Here is a 21,207-nt window from a genome sequence, read left to right on the forward strand (position 1 = left end):
TAATTATTAGATATGTTGATGGAACAATTTTACATCAAAATTAAAATGACATCAAGATGTGAGTTTTTAAGAGGGACAGAGGAAGGAAAATCATGACAGCAATAATCACATCTAACAAACAGCAAATTATGCAAAGAAAACATTAGAAAAAGATAATACTGTGTGTTCTTAACAGCACATTTCTTCCCTGGAAATCGTATAATATGTTATACTTTACATATCACATAACTGGAAAAACACAGGCAGTCACACATACCAGAAAAATACACAGTAATAAACAAAATCTAGTATTCAATATATTCAGCACTGAACCAGGTTACAGTATTTTCTAAGCTCGTACTCATCAAAATTAGCAGGGCTTACCACCACTCAAATCTAATTCAAATTGTTCTTTGCAGCCTTAATTGCCAAACCCTCTGCAGAAACTAGTGATGGAATTCTACTTTCATTATCCCTCTGTTACTGCTGATAGTAAATTAAACACTCAACATAGAATGATTTTGCTCTATTAAGACAAAACAGTGACATACTGATTAAATTTAAACTGTCAGCTCTTATTTCATTTATCACTGCTACTCTCACAACAGAGTATAACTAGTCATTTTCTTTTCAGGTACTTTCATCTAAACTTTTGTCATTGAAAGATTGCAATAGCTGAACTGATATTTTAAAAATATAACATTTATTTTGCAACAGCTTAGAGAGTGTCATCCCATTCAGGTTTTAGATCTCTAAATATGATGTGAATAGCTTCAAAGATGATAGTGGATTTGATGAGTTGTCCAATCAATCCAGAGAAAAGTCTCTTCTCCAGTGGGCTTTAGAAAAACATTATATATGGTTATCCATCTGAACAAACTTTACAGCGAAGTCTAAAAGAAAGATAAAGAGCATAGAAAATAACAGAAGATCTGTCCTTGTTGATTAATTTGTGTTTATTTTTTTCTGTAATCTACTTTAAATTATTTGAGTTCAATGAAGCTTGATTAACTGATCAAAATTTTTACATTTTAGCTATAAATAATTGAAGAAAAAAGTTGTAAACATGCAAAAAAAATAGATTTCCAGTGCAGTAGAAAGGACTTCATAGATTTTTAAGACATCAGATACTTTTAACATGTATAGATGTTTTAAAACAGTTTTTGAAAAGCCATAACACTGCCTATTTTTGTCAATGATCGTTAAAGTTTATTTGATTATGCATAGTGTTGGCTGTTTGTTAACCTCAAAGCAAAACACATACTGAAAACAGAACTTGCACAACACAACCTATTTTTTACCTTATATCAACAGGTTCCGAATAAGCACATTCTATCTCATAACATCCTTTTAAGAATGCATATAATGATGCATCCATCATATAGAATGTAGGTTGTAGAAGCTCTTACTTATCTATCAAGAAAAAATAAATTATTTATTTTTGTTTTTCCTCTCTTCACAAAGCTCTCTTTTCTTGGGGAAATATTTGGAGACATTGACTGTGCTTTGCAGACAAAAGAAGAAACTATTAGCCCTACTCTATGCGTGTAGAAACTATTACAGTTACAGTAGAAAACAGTAGAAATGAGGCAAACTGATTCATCTGCTGTCATGGATACCAATATTCACATGAATATTCTATGTTTCATGCTATATTTGACCTCTATGCAATTATTCATTATGAATTTGGTATTATTAATGTTATTTATGTTATATGTTATTTGTATTGCTCTAGAAGGTAGTGATCTCAAGCAGATACCAGAGTATGATTATGCCAGACATTCTATAGAAGAAATCAACAAAAAACCCACAACAAACAAACAAACAAGCAAAATAAAACTCTTTCTCACTTTAACTCTGGAGAAATAGGAGCAGAAACTGGATAACACAAGATGTGTGCAATCGTTCCAGTTCATAAACAAAGAATTTTTTCTTCCACTCCTCAAGAGGTAAAACTTCCCTGTGGTTGCTAAATTTGTGACACCAGCCTGAGATAAAGCACTTTTTTTTTTTTTTAATTTATCAGTTTTAGCTTTTGCTAATTAACTCTGTGAGTCATGATGCAATTTTCTATCAGAGGTAAAGATTATGCATCCTGTGCCTGTACAGTTAAGGTAGATCATATAGAAAATATAATTATATTTAAAGCACAGTATATATAGAAAGATTGTGCTTAACAGTCAGATTTTGAAGCATCGCAGCTGGTCTGGTTCTGTTCGTCTCCTGTTTTGGTGATACTGAATAATGCCAAATGATATTAACAACAACAACAAAAAATGAAATATAAAGTAGAAGTGAAGCATATCACTGTTTTTTCAAGTGCCAGAGCTTGGTGTTATAGGAGTTAAGAACTGGACTTGTGGAAAAAGGAATAAGAAAGTGGGTTAAGTCTGTTCTTTGAAACCACTCACATATATACACAAAGCAAAACTAATAAATTAGCTGTGTGTTTATACCACAGTTTAGTATGCATTGTCATTTGCAAGCGGAGAGCCATTTGTACCTGCAGATGGGATTTGTACTTGCCTGATGGGGTGCCAGATGTCTTGGATTACCAAATCATCCTTGCACACACTGTTTACAGAAATAGCAAGAGTTAGAGGAGGTCTTCATCCCTTCTTCTAAGGCAGGGGTGATCAAACTGATTTTCACCGGGGGGCCCATCAGCCTCGCGGTTGCCTTCAAAGGGTTGAATGTAGTTTTAGGACTACTCCTACTCCTTTTAAATTATTGGATCTCGTAGATCACCAGGAAACAGTGATGATTTTTTCTAACTGATTTATTCTTCTGTGTAACTACCAAAAATATAATTTCTCTGTCACATCAGACCAATAGATGTTTTTCACCTTCTAACTGCTTCACAACAAAATGAATGGAGCCACACTGGTGACTCATGATATTAAACCACTGTAAAACACATTTGCAGAAGACACCTATAAGTAGAATATAATGGTTTGCTACTTCTTAAGAATTTTTGTCATTATTTAAATTTTGTTTTCAGATAAGATGTGTAGTTTTAATTAAACCATACAGTTTGTATCCTCCATACTTGAGATTTTTCTCAGTTCCAAATCTGATTCTATGCAAGTTAATATTTTGTTCACCAGCTTTAACAAGAGACAACTCAAAAGTATTGTTTAATGTGAAATGTAAAGCTCAGTGGACTACTTTCATTTTTCTCATGTGTAATTAGATGATATCTTATCACTAAAGAAATTAAAGGGAATCTAATTATTTATTTCATTGGGACTAGGTATCATTTGATCAACCAAACAATGTTTTTTTCAATTTATTTTACCATTTTGAGAATAAAATATGAGAGTATGTTTTACTAACTACTTTAACAAAGTTCAGGAGGCTATATGGTGTCACTTTATGTAAAGTTTATTGAAATACAAAATTAAGCCTGTTTGTCATTTCAGTAGAAAGGCTCTTTTGAGGGATGGGCTCAGTAAAAGGACAAATGGATCCAAAAAAGAAGATAAATGGTTACCTTTACGCACGCATAAAAGTTTCATCCGATGAAGAAAAAGACAGCAATATTTTGGATAAAATCTGAGACATAATCTAGGTAATGCAGTAACACTAGGTACATTGCAAATTATTAGGTAACAACAGTATTCTTGAATGCACACATAAGGATCCTATGAAGTTATTTAATTTCTGTACAAAAAAAAATCATTTTTTATGTCTACTTAAGTCCAGTGAGGTAAATGAAACAACTGGCCATCTCCAAAGCTATTGGCAATTGGGCATCAAGATGATTTCTGAAGTCCTATGTCCAGGTCCTATGGAAATGAGTAGAGCAAAGTGGCCAACATTCTTCAAAAATATTTCATTTATTATTCATCGAGAAATAGCAATATGGTACCTGTGGTATTTCCTGTGTTCTGATGGTGGTTGTATACACAGAAAACATCAGGTATTCATTGTTGTAAAAGACCACTAAATGTTATTTTGTACAATCCACCACTCAAAGCAGGAATAACTTAGGCCAGGTTTCTCAGAACTCTGAAGAATAAAGTTCTCAGTATCCCTAAGGCTGTGGATTCCAGTGGTTTTGTTGGTTTGTTTATTTGTTTGTTTGTTTCCTAACATCTGTGCTAGAAGTGTTACCTCTTATCCTTTTCATAAGTACCTCTGAACTGTCTCCACCTTCACTCTATCCTTCAATGCTAGGAATGATCTTTAGTACAGAATTAAAACAAAAAATAGAAATAAGGTTTTTCTGTGCAATGAGGTAATTTGAAATATTAGACTGTTGAAACATTAATTCAGATAACAATAAATTTTGTAGATGAACAGATTAAATTGTCTGTACATTGTATTTTCCTTCTTCTAAACTGAAGTCAGAGATGAACCAAGAGTGTCCTGGGCGGGTGTGAAGTGCTTGCAGGTACTACCACCCTGCAGCAAGGTGGTGTTGCCTGCAGCTGTCATTAGGTGCATGATCAGTATTAGTACAGAAAATAGTCATGTTAACATTCAGTACCTCCGAAACAGGAACACTGTATAACTTGCTCAAGCATTGTTCCTGAGAGCCACATGGTATGCACCCATAATAGATAAGCCCTGCATGGAGAAGTGTAATTTTGTGTTGCAGAGAGAATAAATATTTATCATTTGTTGAGGGTTATTCTACTGCTATCCCAATACAGGTTTCCAGTGCGTGCTTTTATAAATGACATATTTTATATTTTAAAGATAGATATGTTTAATAAAGGATAGCAAAATAGATACACAAACCAAGACAGAATTAGCAGGCATCACCCGCTTAACAAACACCATCTGGCATATGAAAACTCAAATGCCTTGTCAAACGAATTTCTCAGGACACAGCCAAAGTGCTGATGCACTCAAAAAAAAAAAAAAAAAAAAGATATTTTAAGTGTTGTTGGTTACTTGTAAGGGGGGCAGTGAGGGATCTTTTTCTATATGTATGATTTGTCACCTATATTTCAATCTGTCTGGTGCAATCTATCTTTAAATGATGAGCATTTCTCTCCTAGCTTGTCACATCAAGATTGGCCTCTCTTTCATATATAATCTTTTGAACTATTTTCTATGGCAGTTCAAAGTCCTCAGTCCTATGCAAGCATTTAATAAAAACAAATTTTAAAGAAAAAAGGAATGGCAGTGATACAGTAGTTGCAGGTTTTAACTTGACAAGAGAATGCAATGTCTGAGAAAAACAAAAGAAAACAAACTTAAAAAAAACTAAAATAAAAATACACATTAAAATACTTCCAAGAGGACTTTAAAAAAAAAAGCTCCCAAAACAGCTCCCAAAACACAAACCAAGATTAGACAAAGAATGTATGTTTCCAGGTTCAGGCACTGAAACGGGACATGGGATAAATGAGTTCAGTTTTACTCATTTTTCATGGATTTTTTGTTTGTCCACAACTAAATTACTTACTGTCAAATCAGAAAATACTAACACCAGCATCTCTTTTTGTTATTCATTCTTCTTATATTACTCTCTAATATAGATCTATCTTAGTTCCTTCTGAAGTAAGGTATGACTTTCAGATGTTGTGGAAGCTATTTAATTATTTTGACAGACACTGCCAAATACCTTAAAGACATTAGTTGATAAATTTTTAAGTATATATGTATGCATAATATGTGTACAAATATCTATATGTATATAGTTATATACAGACACATATGTATATGTGCATCTCTGTAGACTTCAGGTTTGATAGCAGTAAAATCTCAATATCGATTTAGGGCTTTGTTTCCTAGTGAAAACTGGAAAACCACATCCAACTACAATTTTTAAGAAATTGTATTAAGCTGCATTCAGGCATCTATGTGGACATATTCTTTCAGAATATATTTTAAACTTGAGAATTCAATTTGGAATCAATGTGTCCACATATGGGATTGATTCGGATTAATATATATATTTTAAATTAATGAATTTGGATATTTCATCCTATAATCCTGTCCATTCCATTGTAGACATGTACCAGCTCTAGAATTAAGAGCACAGTCTTGGTGATACTCCACAGAACTTCAGCTCCAAGTCCATAGGCTCTTAATAATAATATTAGTAAACATATTCTTGAAAGCGTGGTAATCTTTTGAACACTGATTTTCTTTATATTTTTATTATATTCTTAGCTTCTTAAAAATATGAATTTCTAATTAAAAGTTTTCTAAGTAAACACATAATTTGCACTTATAATGTTTTGAATATTACTAATCTTAGTATATAATTCTTTTTGTCATATCGCAGTATAAATGCTAGAGTTTGCATTATTGACTTGATGTATAACAAAATGTTAAATGCTTATTTTTTTCCTAAATATTACCTAGATTAAATACCAGGAAATAAAAATTATTACACTAAGCATAATTAACCCCAGGAACAGAAAAAAATTAAAAAATCATTGAACGTCTGTCTTTAGAGAGCTTTACAGACAAGTTCAAGAAATTAATTAGTTCCTTGAGCATTCTAAGTATATTTTATTCTGCATCACTGAAAGGGGATGATAGTGATAAAGAACTCCTAATTTACACATATTGCCTTGTGGTTTAGTCCATGTTAATTTATATTATATTCAAAATGAAAGTAGTAAGGCTGACAGGTTAAATCCTGCTTCTATTGAAGTCATCTGGATTTCCTATGAGATTACAAACACAAGGAAAAAATAGGTCAAGTAAAGTTACCTTTTAAGTAGAATTACCTTTTATGTAGAATTACATAGAACAGTGTGCAACTCAACTTTATTACAATGAAACTGTGGAAAGATTTAGAACCATATTAGAAAACTGATGATATGTAGAGAAAAAAAAAAAAAAAACCAACAATATTGCAAAGTGTTTTGAAATGCCATCTTGTAACTTTTATTTCATTCATAGGAATGGTCTGAGTTAGGAAACACAGGTTGTTGTCTTCTCCATACACTATCCTGAAGGAGTCTACGTCTTCTATTATAAATTGAGAGTAAAGATACCATGTATTCTCTGGTTTGTGTAACTGCAGACAGCTGCAGGTTACTTTCCATTGCATGAGAACAAGTCAGACAAACAACTCAGTGGCAGTATCTTGAAAACCTGTAAGTTTTATTTTTCTTAGCCAGTTTGTTGAAGAGGTATTTGATTTTTATATTTAAAAGCAGCAACAAGCCTGGCACTGGCTGGTGGGTATTTTTTTCACTGAATTGATCCCTTTTATGTTCTCGTCCTTCTTTTCTTATAAAAAGTTTTGCCACCACTTTTCAATAAATAAATTTACTACAGACAGCTTCCTTTCAGACACAGCTGATTTCACAGATGATCATAAAAAGTCCAGAAGAGACTGCAGTGATGGAAAATACAACTGCCTGGCAGAACATTATTGCTATAGTCATTCATAAATAATAGTACATGATTAAAATGCTGTGGAAGAAATGACCACTATTACATTCAACTAGATGAGTGTTACCAGAACTCATTCGTATCTTTCATTTCTCAGAAACATTATTCTGTTTTTATTCCTCTTAACAATCTTGGATTCTTTCATTTCAGCTATATATGCTAGGTGTACACTGTTTCTCTAAATGAAAGTATTCACCTTTCATAATTTTTTAAAATCAATATTATTATGTTTGAATGCAGTAATTTGTTATGATTTGAAAGAAAAACTAAATTTCCATTACTTGTTTCGAGTACATGTGTATATATTGACTGCACTTCTATGAACTTTTCTTTGTGATATACACTGCCTATTGACAGAAGAAATTGGAATTAAATTATTTGATTTGATGTTTGCTAAAATATGAGAGTTGTTTTCCAACTAAATATATAACTGAGTTATTCAGCAACACGAAAACTAGGCATCACAAAAGGAACTATTTTAACATTTCTGAGATACATAAAAGAAGTGATTTGTTGCATTTTCTTATTCATTATTTGTCTTTTATAAGAATTTATTTAGGAAGCATACTGAAACTGCATAGTGAAACAGTTATACTGAACATTCATTCAAGTAAATTAATGAGGGATGAAATATTTATTATGCTTACTATGTTTATGCTTCTGTCAAGCTTAATTATTCTTCAATTTGAACTACTAGATTCAATTGTAGTTATATAGTAAATAATCTCAATATCTATGATACTACTTTTGTAAAATGGTGATGACTTTACTGTAAGGAAAGAAAATAAGATGTCTTACTGCCTTTTTCAAGTCTCTTGCTTATTGATCCTTGAAGTGTTTTATTAAAAGTTTTGGTGGAAACAAATCTATTTTTCTAAAATATTTTAATGCAGAAGTTTAGTTCTTCCTGAATAAATTTTCATATCACACAACTCACAATTTGCGAGAGTTTGATTACTTTTAGAAAGAAAAATGGTCATTTAATCCCACTCTCTTTACTTAATCAGCAGAAATGTATCAAAGGAAATAGGAAAAGTTGTATCAGAGCAAGACAGGAAAAAGATGATCGTGCAGGGATTTTTTTTTTTTTGATTGATTGATAGATGTCCAGTATACCTCTTGGATGATATTTTGTCATTTTGTTTGGTTTTGGTTTTGTTTTTTTTTTTTTTTTTCTAATTTATGTATCTTTTTTTCTTTGGCATTTTTAATACATGAATAGCACCCAGATGCAAAAGACACTTGATTTTATTTTAACTGAAAACTTTCACAGCTTAATCATTAACTTCAATTGGACATTGGTCTTAATTAAGAGTGAGTGAATGAATGAATGTTTATTGACGATTCAGTGCTATTGTGAGTAACTGCTTGGTTTTTAAATGGCAATGATTCATTTGAAGAAAAAAAAATTGGTAATTGGTGTTTGTTTTATCTTTTATGTTTCTATTTTGTCTAACATTGTACTTCTGGAAACAAAAGTACCATAAAATTAAAAAAAAAAAAGTGTCAGGAGTGAAAAAAAGGGGGAAAGAGAGGAAACAATTCAGACCCTGATATGTCCTGAAATAAATGGGAATAGGTTTAGACTTTCTGAAATTCATATCCGTTTTGTTGCTATGTCAGCTGTGTGGGAAGCCTGGGCTGGTTGCCTTGAAAACAGGCTGATGGTCACCCTTCAAGTCTGCAGGCAATACAAATATTACAGAACAGAACTGGAAGAATCTTGAGCATCATACCTCCTGATGTGTCATTCCCCATACATGCAATCGCATTTTTCATCTATTCTCAACATGCATTTTCAAATGTATAGAGTGATAGTTCAGGCTAGTTTTGACCCAAGTCTTTAGAGTGTTTAATCTGTTCTAAGACATGCTCAGACATTCATCCTTTTGATTATTTATCTGCTCCAAGTGCTTCCAGGGAGTGGTAAAAGGAAGGAATTATTCCAGCTGCTTCTCTAGTTATTAATCATCTATATGTCAAATGGATGGATTTCACCTGTGCAAGAAAAATAATGCAGTGTCTTAAGTTCCCCTTATTTTGACAGATTTTGGGTTAAAGGAATATATCATGTCCTTACATCTTTTTGGTAGATACATCACAAGGAAAATATATGGCTTAGTATCCATTGTAGTATCTGATAAATATACATATATATATAGTATTATAGTATATACTGTATTTAGTACCTTACTTCCAGAGGATTCCAGGTAACCTTACATATAGTGGATTGCATTTTGCTTAGCTAAATTATCCTAGTACACATACGTTAAAGTATTATAAACATATATTAAAAAGTAACTCCTTTACCTTATATATTTTTGCATGTCAGTTAGAAACAATGATACATTTTACTTTTGCAGCGTTAGATTAGAACGCTGTTAATTCATATGATGTTCTTTATACAAAAATGGAAGAAGAAACTTTAGCTCATTTATACTTGCCTGTCTAACCAATAGCTTCATAGACTTAGGGGGGAAAAAAAAGCTTTTGTCAATTTAAAAAAAAAAAAAAGGTTTAAGGGAAGCTTTTACTTTACTAGCTGAAGAGGAAATTGAATCTGTATATAAAGCATATGTGCGTGCATGTCTGTGCAGGAAACTAGCTACTTTGAATTAATAGTGGTAAATAATTTTCATTCTCACTGTGTGTAGTAAGTTTTAACAGCTTTATACTACCAAATATCATAGTGGTAAAGAAATACAAAAGTGAGAAAAAATAGTCCGTTATACTAAACTATTTTGATCCTAGCACCAACTGAGCTATACTTTTCACTCCACAGCACAGATGATTAACAAGCCAGTTTTGAAAAAGGTCTCTTTATAGCTTACTGGGTAACTTACCTCATATTCTTTTCCAGTTTTATTGGCTACAATGAAGTTGGTTAAATACAATGATATCTTTCCAAATATGTTATTGAAATGTAGGTAAAGCTCTTCAGAAACAAAGACATCAAACCCAAAGTTCTTGCATTTTCACAGAGAGCTATACAGACCATCATATAATGAGCATTAGAATTCAGTCCACTTAAAAGTCTGATAAAGCTGTTTTTATTGAGGGAGGGTTTTGGTTTTGTTTTTGTTTTTTCCCTCAGAATGATTAGTATTGAATTAATTTAAGTTATTGAAAAATAGGATTCTCTATTGTCTTGCAGACACTCCTTTAGAAAGTTAAAAAACCCAGCTGATGTCATCATTTACTCGGCAAGTTCTCTATATTCTCCACAGAAACAATGTACACATGATTAGTGTGTAGCTTGTATAATATGAGGACACTTCAGTCACATGCTTTGGTAACACAAAAATGTAAAGAAATTTGAAGTTAAACACCAAATTCAGTCTCTGAATGACTAAGATTTTGCTTCAAATAGGCATTATCCAGGAGTAGAAATAATACCTTTATCAAATTCTTTTTCTTGTGGATATGAATTTATACATTTATAGATAAAATCCCATCGGGAACTATCTAAGTTTAAATAGAGATTCATTTCACAAGATTTTTTTAGAAAAACTAATCCAAAGAGAAACACATCTGCTAAGTTGGAAAGCAACCAAACTGCTATGACTTAATTCTCATTAACCTAGATGAATTAATAAATCTTTCTGCTAGTTCTTATCCAAAACAATGTAAATGAAGGAAGATGCTTATTTTAGGTTTGTCAAGACTTTTGACACAGTCTCTTATAGTATGCTATAGCCAATTTGGTGAGATACAGCTTGCATAAGTATTTAAGAAGGTGGGTGATGAATGAGTGGACAGCAGGGAAAAAAGTAATCTGTAGTTCATATCCATTTGGCAGCTGGAAGGGATGTTAGCAGGACGGGCTGCTGCTCCAAAATACTTCTATAAGCTGCTCAGTGCGTTGACAGACAGTCACAAAGTGCAACAAAGTCAAGTGTAAAGTTCTACATTTCATATGAAATAATCTCACGCAACAATACAGACTTCCACTATCTGCACAGACAGCAAACTTACAGGGAAGATTTGAAGGTCCTGGCAGACAACAAAATAAGACATACAAATTTGTCTTATGTCTTTGTGGTAAAAATGGCTGACGATGGTGTTTCTTTCCCTTTATCCAGTACTGGTGAGACCACATCTGGAACATCATGTCCAATTCTGGTGTTCCCAGTACAAGACATGAGCAGACTGGAATAAGTCCAGCAGAGGGACATCAAAATGTCTAAGGGGCTGGAGCACAGAATATGCCAGGAGAGTCTGAGAGAGATGGACTTTTTCAGCCCAGGGAAGGAAAGGTTAACATTAGTTCTTTTTGCTACTTTCAGCTATCTAACAGAAAGAAGAGATTACAGACAAGATGGATGTCTTTGAAAGATCACCCCCCCACCAAATGTTCCTCTGGGTTTTAAGTCAGATAGAAGTCTTCCTCAGCCCTTTCTCATCTCCTCAGGGCCTTCCTGTCTTGCAGGAGTCCGTTTAATTGCCACAATCAGATTCACCTGGGCCCTCCACCCACACTCTCTGCTTTTGGGTGCTGTTAAGCTCACATCTACGTACTAAGGCTCAGCCTTGTCTCTTTTTGTTCTGATTTATTCAGCAGTTTTTTTGCTTGGTCTCTGAACCTACCTTATAGGTAGCTTTGTCTCCAATCTTATTTCCAGTTGTGTGTCTTGGGTAGGTATTTGGTTCAAGTTATGGGTAGCTTTTCTCTGTCCTTTGCTAATCCTACCGCACTTCTTGGATGGACCTGTACCTCATTACCTTGGCTTGTCTGATGCTATCTATGGAAGCCGACATTGTCACTAGCCTGCTCCTGCTTAGATACTATGAGACTGTGCCTTTGTTGGATGAGCCTCTGCTGTGGTGTCTATTTGATGCCTTTGCTTGGAGAGGACCCCCACTCTCCGGCAGTAACCTGGGTGGTGGAAGAAATCCTGGAAGAAAGAAAAGCAATACCTTGTGGAATTAAAGTCCTGAGAGTTAACTTTTTGGATTAAATCTCAGGTAGTTACCATATTTTTATCTAAGAATCAATTCGTATTTAATTTTTTATGGTTCTTTCTTTAGAAAGATATCTGATTACATAGCTCATTTCTAATTATAAAGAACATGTCATAAATAACAGAGAGAGATTCACAGAAGATGCGACAGGTTATTTTACTTGGTGTCTTGAGGTGCATTTTCATTAGTGTTTTTTCCTGTCTAGCATTCTGACCAAATGCTGTCCCTCAGCTTTCTTAGAGTTGTATAAGAAAGCTTCTTTGTTTGCTTCTGAGTATTTTTATATCTGCTCGTAACAAAATAGCTCCATGAATATTTTCTAGGCTTCTGTGCTTGCATTCAGACCAAGCTACAGTCCTGTCTAATTATATGAGTTAGTTTCTTTCTGTTGCATTTTTATTTTTGGTAGTGGTGCCATTTGTTCTAATTATGACCTTTAAAAATAAGCTTTACTGTTCATTTACCATTTTCTGAAGATGAAGAAATGCACCATGTGTGTTTTACTGTTCTTCCAATCTAGTGGTATGTCCCAGAGTGAGAATTCCTCTTTGAAAACACATTGATGAAAATATTCCTTTCCTTTAAGCAAAAGAGGGGAAGGACTTTTCTGAAAAATGCAGAAAGTTAAAGAAACAAATGCTAAATTGTTCAGCACTGAGCAATAAGAAAGTTAATTGTATCTTAGCCTAGCTAGGGGGGGAAAAAAAAAAAAATAAAGGAGAGAAAAAACTCATCCCACAAATATTTAAAACAATTAAAAGCTAGTTGAAATATAGTACATGTCAAAATTAATACTTGATAATCAGGCAATTGAATCTTTCCCTAACAGAATTAGTAACTAATTTATTTCCTTACTCATCTTTTTAATTTTGAAAATCAAATATGGAATTATATTTTTAAGCTAGAATATACGTATAACCGAATAAATTACAGTAAAAATGAATTTCAAGTCAATCCATTAGATATGTAAGACTTATTTTTAGAATGTTTTGTTTTTTCACACTAAAAAGGTATGACCTTACAGTTATTGAAAGAGGGAAAAGGTCTTCTGAAAAATACAGAAAGATAAAGAACCAAATAATTTATAAAATGCAAAGGGAAAACATGTCTTTTCCTGGTGATAAATCAGTATACAAGTTTTTAAAGGATTCTTTGATCTGATGAAAAGAGATGGGTGTTTCTAATATTTCTGTTCAAATTCTCAAGTGACAAGAAGGGCAATTAAGGAAGCTGGATGATCTGTTACTTCAGGCATGTAATAGACAAATCCGTTCAAACAAAATAAAAACCATGAAACTGAAATAAAATATCTAGATACTTGAGGCATACAGAACCATGCTTAAGACTTGCCCATTTTGAACTGTATTAAGAGGATGATACAAAATAAAATTAACAGTACATACTGCAACTTTCCATCTTCTTGTCTTGTTTATAAAATTACTAGGACTTTCTACCTAAATATATTCTTGTTGCAGAAAGAATCTTAAGACAAGTTAATCTATATGAACATTCACTGTAGCTAATAGTGTACTTCAACTATAACTGTGAAGTTTAACTTGGAGCAAATAGAAAGAGAAGGAAGGCGGGAAGTCAGGCAGGCCAGCTAGCCGGCTCATGTGAAAAGGGAACAGCAATGATGGGAGGGAGAGAATCCCAATGAGCATCCTCCCCTGGGTGTTTCCTCCAAATGCATGAGGTGCCAATGGTGAAGATTACTTTCACCAGGCTTTTTTCTCATTATTATTTTCTTTTCACTGAGGCCTGTTCAAACTCCCCATTGGTTATTCCTGTTGCTGATGCCATTAGATGGGCTAACAGTCTGGAACACAAGTGTTGTCTATTGGCTATTAAGTCTCTTTTCACTTGCATTATTGTTGGATATTGTTTGTAAGGAATTTCAGTGACAACCACGTACTTTCTCAAGTACAATGAACTCAAAAAAAAAAAAAAAAAAAAAAAAAGAAAGGAGGGATGAAGAGAGGTGATTCTCATGTCAGTGGTAGTTGCTTCCCATGAGAACCTGCTGTGACAATAATATTAAGTTTTTGCAGGTGAAAGCCCCTGAGCCTGACAGCACTAGAATAGCAGCATGGCAACACACAGGAATATGACCACACAGGCTCTGAAAAAAAACACTGCAACAACAGTTTACGTGAAAAGTTACAGAGCTGTAAACAGCAAACCCTCTGTATTATTGAGACTAAGGCACCTCAGGCACTGTACAGTCATACCATTTTTCTTTTTATTAAATTATCAAATGCCACTTTTGTTTTAGTTGGCTTCCAATGTTGTGCGCGTGTTGCTGAAGTGGTTATAAAAACTGTAGAAATTGGAGAAATAGACTTCAAACTTTTACTCTAAATACATGAGGCTCCCACACACACCCCAGGCTTCTTTAGAAAGTTAGACACAGCATATGGAGCATACATAATGTTGATTTCATTTCAGTGATAGCTAAGAAATATAAAGTAAATAGAAACTGATCTTTTAGCAGCTTGAATTTCTGTTCCACTGAAGACAAAAGAAAAAACAAACAAACAATCAATCACAGACAAACAAACAAAAAAACCATACACACACACACACAAAAAAACAAACAAAAAAACCAAACCAGAATTAAAATATTAAAAGCGGAACTGGTAAATCTGTCCTTATCATGCCCTTTAGAAGAGTTCTGCACTTTCACCATGACTTGCCTTAATAAGAGCAAACAAAATTTTAAAACCCCTCTGAAATTACATGGTTGCTTCCTGATCCCATTAAATTTATCTTCTTCCAATAGTCCATTGTCAAAGAGACGACAAAGGCTCCCCTTCTGATAAGGTCCTCTTTTCTAATACATGCATGTGAGTAACGTAGAGCAGACCATAGGAATCACATATTAATCATATCCTCATTAACTAAGTAAAAAATATGACCCTTGTGATACTTAAAAAACATCAAACTTTTTTCTTTTCGTTTTCAAAGTTAATATGTGAGATGTGATATAGTAGTTTTTCAGACAGCAAAGGTTTTCAGTCTTTTCAGTCAAGAAATTAACTTTTAATGTAAATTGAGAAGTATTCATACCAAAGTCATAAAAAGATAGAAACTCTGAGGAAAAAGTTCAAAAATAAGAAAAATTTGAAAATAGAAATAAAATAGAAAAATAAGGAAATAATTAATGGAAGTAGAAAAGTAATGCTTTAGTCAAAAAATGTTTTCAATAAAAATATCTAAAACTCCATAAGGACCAGCTTCTTCCTGTTTCATGATGCCTAAATGAGAGCCTTCTAAAAAGAAAAATCCCAAGTTAATATCATATTGACATGTACCACCAGAGCCTAGAATAAGGAGTTCAAAACAACAGTATAAATGATTTGCATTGTGCTGGGGAGAAGTGTATCAGTAACTACAGCAAATACATTTAGTCTTCATGAATCCCTGTCAAAATAACACTGAGCATTCAAGTCAGCATTATCTCAAAAGTGAGAAATTAGGTGTTAAAAGAAACCATATAAACAGGTAAGTACAGTTGTAGGGAAGTAGTCTGAGTAACACATTCATCATTCAAATTCTTTATTTGCAAAGCCCTTTGAAAACAAACAGATGAATTGTACATGCAGCTGTCCTGTAGGTATTTGCCTCTATAAAACAATTAATTTCTAGAAGGTTATGAACTGGTCGTCATAGATAATTAACCGATTTTTCAGTGATCATTTTTTTAGCTTGGTATTGGTCTGGTAAGACATGAAGCTCAGTGAAATTTGATAGAACCCATATCCTTCCTCCTTGTCTCCTCACGCAGTTTAGTTTGAAGTGAACTGAATTAACTTTCCCACTTTTTCAGTCTCTATCTCTTAAATACTCTTAGAAATAAAAGTTGAGCTGCCAAATGTAAGGGGATTTTGGTTACAGGTAGAAGCAATTTTTCATTATATACCAAAGAAAAGCTTGCAAGTTAAGGCAAAGAATTAAGTCCAGACACAAACAGGTGAGGTTTTTCCAATGATAATGCACCAAGGTTGTTTTCGTCCACAGCTAGGGATCCAAGGAGGTCTCCCTCTCAATAATTCCATTTTTTCCTGTTCCAATTGTTATAAACTCATACGACTCAAAGACAGAGAAAAGACTTCAATAAAAATTCTTAAGAAAATTTGAGACATAGAGCATGATAATGCATACAAATGTAATTGTAATTCAATAAGGAAGTTTAGTTTTTCAGTAACAAATAGAAATAAAAACATATTCAATTCCACTTGCCTTCTACTACAGCCCACTCTTCAGAACAGCACATGCTTCCTTCTTTTTCGCCCCAGCTTTTATTGCTGAGCATGACATCATATGGTGTGGGATATTCTTTTGGTCAATTTGGGTCAGTTGTCCTAGCTTTTGTCCCCTCCCAACATCTTGTTCACTGCAGGGGCAGTGTGAGAAGCAGAGAAGGCCTTGACACTCTGCAACACTGTTCATTAAGAAATAAACCAGTGTGTTATCAACACTGTTTTGGTCACAAATCAAAAACATAACACCATTTGAGCTGCAATGGAAACAATCAGCTGTATTCCAGCCCAAATCAGTACAATCATTAATTAATTTTCTGTAGTTATTGCATGCTTATGTCTGATACCACAAAATGTGAAAAAAAAAAAATAACATAGGTTTGAAAAAAATACTAGATTTGTATGTGAATCCTTTTACAGACTTCATGTCTTCAAGAGAAACAGCTATTAGTTTGATCTTAACTGATTATACAATATACTGGTAAGATGGATTGTATTTCTGCAGTAAACATGGCTCAGAAAAGATATACTGTGTATTGAATGGAATTATTTTCTACATTACTGTATGCATATCTTTGAAGCAATTTTTTAACTGTAAATGGAATTATAATGGCTAATTCAGCCAATGCAAATGAGGGTTAGAAATTTAATGTAGTATAAACTGGAATTAAATAAGAGATGCTACGTATTATCTTGGCTTTTTTTTCCATTTATTCCTTCTCAGTGTTTTATTCATACAGTGGCTCTCAGCTTGCATCTTACATTGAAATTTCTTCTTTTATAGAAGCAAAGCTTTTTTATACACTCTTGCAACCTGTTACAAGAAGACTGGGAATTTTAGGGTCCAATGTATCTTTGTAAATAATAACAGTACTTGTGAAAACTGCAACACAATAATACTCCAAGTACTGGTCAAAGTGAATGTTATAGAGTATTCTCATGTAACCTTTTCAATAATACTTGAAATGTTACACTAAGTGATAACAGATATACTATATATAATTAATTTGTGGGGACTACTAACATAAACTATTGAGACCAAACAATAGTTTTAGTACTTCTGCCTTGTGAAATCTATAGCTCTAACTTGTATTTTACACTGCTTTTTACAATATAGAGAAAGAGAATGGAAATGGAATCTATTAGGGTGGAGAGAAGACAAAAAGAATAAGTTTTTAGGACTTAAAATCATATAATCATAGAATGGTTTGAGTTGGAATGGACCTTTAAATATGATCTAGTTCCAACTAGATCAGGTTGCTCTAAGCCTCACCCAACCTGACCTTGAACACTTCCAATGATGGGGCATCCACAGCTTCTCTGGGCAATGTTTTCCAGTGTCTCACTATCCTTCCTTATATCCAAACTAGATCTACTCTCTTTTACTTTAAAATTGTTATCCCTTCTCCTGCCACTACAAGCCCTGGTAAAAAAGCCTCTTCTCCACCATTCCTATAAACCCCTTTTAAATATTGGAAAGCCACAATAAGGTCTCCCCAGAGCCTTCTCTTCTCCAGGCTGAACACCAACTCTCTCAGCCTTTCTTTACAGCACAGGTATTGCAGACCTTCCACCAATTTCATGGCTGCCCTCTGCACCTGCTCCAACAGGTCCATGTCTTTCCTGTGTTGGAGGCACAAGGTTTGGATGCAGTAATCTAGGTACGGTCTCATGAGAGCAGAGGGAGAGAATCAGCTCCCTCGGCCTGCTGCCACATTTTTATTGCTGCCTGTTATTAAGGATATTTTCCAAATACCTCTGCAACATGGACAGACACAAGGTATCAACCACCTTTTAGACAACCTGTTCCAGTGTTTGACCACCCTCTTGGAAAATAAATTGTTCCTAATATCTAGTCTGAACCTCCCCTGACACAGTTTTGAATGATTCTCAAATATCCTGTCACTGGATACCATGGAGAAGAGATCAGCTCTCCTCTCTCCACCTCCTCAGGGAAGAAAGAAATGAGGTCACCTCTCAGCCTCCTTTTCTCCAAATGAGACAAACCCAGAGTCCTCAGTCACTCCTAATAGGACATGCCTTCCAACTTCTTCACCAGTTTCCCTCCTCTGGACGTGTTCAAGGACCTTAACATCTTTCTTAAATCGCGGGGTCCAGAACTGCACATAGTATCAATGCTAAATACAGCAGGATAATCACCTTTATTGACCTTCTGTTTACATTGTGTTTGATGTACCCCAGAATGCAGCTCATCTACTTGGATGCCAGGGGACACTGCTAACTCATACTGAGCTTACTGTACCAGCACCCCCAGATCCCTTTGTGCAGGGCTGCTCTCCAGCCACTTCTCTCCCAAAAGTATACTTACATCTGTCATTGCTCCATCCGAGGTGCAGATTGCCCAGTGCTTCAGTCTATCTAGATCCCTCTGCAAGGCCCCTTGTCACTCGAGAGGGTCAAGAGACACTCTCAGTTTAGTATCATCAGCAAACTTACTAACGGTGCATTCAAGACCTTCCTCCAGATCCTTGATAAAAATATGAACAGAACTGGTCCTAGAATTGAACCCTGAGGAACACCACTAGCAACTGGACACCAGCCAGATGTAGCCACCCTTCCTTCACCCACTTAGGAGGGTGACGTTATCATAGATGTTTTTCTCTCATCTATTTTGTTTTAATTTAAGTGGAGTTTAATTTAAGTAAAGGTAGTGTTAGGTAAATAGTGTTTGATTTGAGAATAACATAACCTTATGTGATGGAGAATGCATAAAGTGCTTTAGACAGAGGCCTTTTAGAAACAGAGTACTATATTATGTCAAGCCACACACATGTAATTATTATAAGTGATCAAAAGCTCTGCAACAAGAGTAAAATCATAAAATACACAGATTTAGCAAGAAATACAATAACACACACATATGTACCTGTATAAATTAAAGTTCGCTCTAAGTACTTTTTTTTTGGTCATACCTTTGAAGTAATAAAGTAGACAATTTTGGTCATATTGTATGTATTGAATGAAACATTGCCTTTGACCTGGTAGTTATACAACTTTCTTTGCTACACAACTGAAATAATTCTGTGATTTTTACTTTCTTTAAACTGCTAAGACTTAAATAAAACCTGCTTTTTACAAACATAAGTGTCACTGGCTAGATTGCCCATAAACTTTGACCTTAATGGCATGTGTTAAATCTCTCTTAAAAATAATATTCACCTTGGTTTCTGAAATCTCATAGTGTAATAAAGATTTTTAGAGTATTCATTTGAGAGCTTATGTAATATGTGATTTACTTAGCTACAGGTTTTAAAAAATCTGATTTAAGTTTCAATTTAGGACTGAGGAAAAACATTTTTTCAGTGCTGGCTTGGTGTATCATCTTTTTTTGGCTACTTTAAATCTAGGTGTCTGTATAGATAGGATAAAAGCTAATCCTCTCTTTATAGATTTAGTTAATCCTTTCTGGTACTTATCCTGTTAACTCCCCCATTCCTCCTCCTGTTTTTAAATGCTCAAATATTGTATTCAAATTACTTATATTTATTGCTATTCCTGTGAAGCAGTTAATGTAAAAATGATATACCCTCAAAAATCTGACAACTCAAATAAAAAGCACAACCTTTTTATTTCAATTGTTGCTTGTGAATACTCAGAATGATGCTATTTAGGCAATTACTCAGTTTAATCCGTATTTTTAACAAACTATCTTGGATCCATCGAGTATAATGATTCTCATGACCTAAAGGGTTACCTGGTCTACAGTTGTATAGAGATCATGACCATTGGTTTGTGGGATTCTGTAATAAACAAGGACACAAAGACTTTGTCATCTAAATTTCTCTACTTTATTGCAGATTACCACAAATACCACATGAATCACCACTAGTAAGTAAGCTATCATGAAAATCACCACTAGCAAATATACCTATGATTAATAAAGTGAACATGTGTATATATGTATAAAACCATTGCAAATTACTATCAGCAATCAATGAAATAGTATCAATCAGAAGTACAGCAACAATAAATATTAACAGTACAGGCACAATCAATAACAGCAACAGCCAAGTAAAATTTTCTGAGGGTAGCTACTTCATCTAGGTCATTGATGAAAAGGTTGAACAAGACTGGACCCAGTACTGACCCCTGCAGAACACTGCTGGCTACAGGCCTCCAACTAGATTCTGCACCACTAAACTGTGGGGCTGTCATATGCAGAGACAGGAGCTGGACTCGATGATCCTTGTGGGCCCCTTCCAGCTCAGGACATTCTATGATTCTGTGATTCTAACTTTGTGGCCCTCTTCTGGACTCTCTCCAGTAGCTTTATATCCTTTTTATACTGTAGCACCCAGAACTGCACACAGTGCTTCAGGTGAGGCTGTGCCAGTGCAGAGTAGAGTGGGACAATCACCTCCCTTGACTGGCTGGCAATGCCATGCTTGATGCACCCCAGGACACAGTTGGCCCTCTTGGTTGCCAAGGCACACTGTTGGCTCATGTTTAACTTGCCATTGACCAGAACCCCCAGATCCCTCTACACGGAGCTGCTTTTCAGCATCTCAACCCCCAGTCTCTATATACAGCCAGGGTTGCCTTGTCCCATGTGCAAAATCACTTGCCTTTGTTGAACTTCATGTGGCTGGAGATTGCCCAGTTATCCAATTTATCC

The sequence above is a fragment of the Caloenas nicobarica genome, chromosome 4, assembly GCF_036013445.1.
Source record: "Caloenas nicobarica isolate bCalNic1 chromosome 4, bCalNic1.hap1, whole genome shotgun sequence".
NCBI classification, from domain to species: domain Eukaryota; kingdom Metazoa; phylum Chordata; class Aves; order Columbiformes; family Columbidae; genus Caloenas; species Caloenas nicobarica.